The sequence below is a fragment of the Sinocyclocheilus anshuiensis genome, unplaced genomic scaffold (assembly GCF_001515605.1).
Source record: "Sinocyclocheilus anshuiensis isolate Anshui unplaced genomic scaffold, SAMN03320099.WGS_v1.1 scaffold332, whole genome shotgun sequence".
Classification (NCBI taxonomy): Eukaryota; Metazoa; Chordata; class Actinopteri; order Cypriniformes; family Cyprinidae; genus Sinocyclocheilus; species Sinocyclocheilus anshuiensis.
The window spans coordinates 722902-725324 of NW_015554181.1; positions in this window are offsets into that span (position 1 = coordinate 722902).

Sequence of the window (2423 nt, forward strand, 5' to 3'; positions counted from 1 at the left end):
GATTTACAGTTGAGATACAGGTTTTCACATTCACAATTAAATAAATTATAAAATGATAAACCTCACAATTGAGCGTCAGACTTATAAATTATTATATTAATTTAAAACGGGGTTATGTGGGTGGATTTTCGCATTGAACAAAAAGACTGGATTATTGAAAATGAACATTCATTCTCTGCCAGTAGGAGGCGCTTTTGGAACGTCAGAAATATAGAATGAGAAAAGTGTGGAAAAAATATAACCTATATTGACGTGGAAAGTCCACTGATGAGTTACCAGCATAAGCCTGTGTGCAAAGGCTGTCTAATTCTAAACTTTAAAATACATTTATTTTTAGTTATTTTAACTACAAATTTAAATAAAACTGAAAAAATAATGAAAAGGCAATTATACATTTACACACCTAAGGATTATATCAACCAAAAAAGTAACTGCGTCCTCTATGCGTCCTCTATACTTTCTCATAAACGAGTAAGCGGCATTTAAAACAATTATAAACATATAATACACACTGCTTCTCAATATTTAGTTACAGCTTCAGATGCATAATATTTTCATCTCCTTCAAGCATCACAAAAAGCACGTTCAATTCGGACGGTTGTCGTGGTAATAAACACCGTAATCAGCGACTGTTCGCGTGTCAGTGCTTAATGCGCATCTCCTATATGAAAAGCATTTTAGGGGGCCCTTGGCTTTTGGGGGCCCAAGGCGGTCGCCTACCTTTGACTAATGGGTAAGTCTGCCCCTGATGCTAAGCATACAACTATATAATGCCATCTTATCTGCTTATCTGATACTATGGAAAAGGGAAAGAACATTATAAAGAAATTAGAATAGTCATTTTTAAATGCTCTTACAGAAAAAAACATGTAAAAAACAATCACAATAGTAACAAAACTACTTTCTAGTAACATTTTTCTACTTCTTAGTTCAGCATTTGATGGAAACTTACCGCTGACACACTGAAACCTGTCTTTTACAACGCTTAATATCTTAAAGGGGTCATATGATGCTATTTTAAAGATCATTATTTTGTGTATTTGGTGTAACAGAATATGTTGACATGCTTTAATGTTCAAAAAACACATTATTTTTCAAATACTGTACATTATTGTAGGTCCTCTATGCCCCGCCTCTCTCAAACACGTCGTTTTCAACAAAGCCCCTCCTTTGACAAGCGCAGTCTGCTCTGATTGGCCAGCTGACCCAGTGCATTGTGATTGGCCGAACACCACAAGCACGCGTCGGAAGTGTAACGCCCGTTACCATAATAACCGCGAGCTTCAGCTTTCAAAGTAAATATCAAGACAGTTGATAATGTCGTTAGTTTTACCATCAGTTCAAGCCCGAAAGGGCAACAGAGTCGCGTGACAGACACAGTGATGATGCAGTACACAAGCCACGGTTAAGACAGCTGACGTGCTATGATTTCTGACAGACATCAGAATTTTTTTCAGTTCACTCTCCTGTGATGTGACCCTGTTCCCCTCACACACACACACACAACGCGTTACCCTGTGTTGCGCAAACTTGAAATCGCATCATATGACCCCTTTAACATCTAAGCTGAATTGTTTTTGCTAACCTTTCTTCTCCTCATTACCAGTATCCCCATCAATAGAAATAAAAATATTCCCGAGTTTTCAGCTCTCAAACGCGGCCTCACCTCACAGTGCCGAATCCTCGCGCGCGCAGCAGTCGCTTTCCCGCCTATTCACAGGATTTCCGCCGCTCTCGCGCCTCATTTTGCCCACATATGGAGATATCTCGCGTCTTATTTGAATACATACATAAGATGCAATTTCAGTCTAATGGTTTCGGGTCAGTCCAGCATATAATTGTATATCTTGTTATTATGCTGCTTCCCAGATGCTTAATTGGCTTGTTGGGTGTGAATACGGTGCCAAGGAAGCAGTTCCGCCGCAATTGCGCTTGATATGAGCTAACCTTAAACATCTCCTGTCACCGCTGTTGTCTTCAACCCGACACACACAGAATGCCTATTTAAACACTGAAACTGACTATATAGATTTTAACTGTATTGTTTGACACAAACCCAATGTGAAATGCCAGTTCAATCGAAGTATTTGTATTGTTTATTTCCAGTTACGTTAATAAGATTCCTCCAAAGCTGACGGTAGAAGCCATGCATATATTATATATAAATGTATGCATATTTTGCAATATAGCCCATACATATGATTGTAGTTCTTTCCCTTATTAAACTCAATTTTGTCCAATTTTTTTAAATACTTTTTTTGCTTCAAATGAAAGTTTGCAATTCACCTTGTAGCTGGCTGGTTTGGTTCATGGCTTGTAACTCTAAAATGCAGATGTTTTAAAAATCCCTTTGGGAAAAAATGAATGGGGAAAACACTTCCAAAACCAAGGCTGCTCAAAATGGGCACTGTTGCTTTCTATAG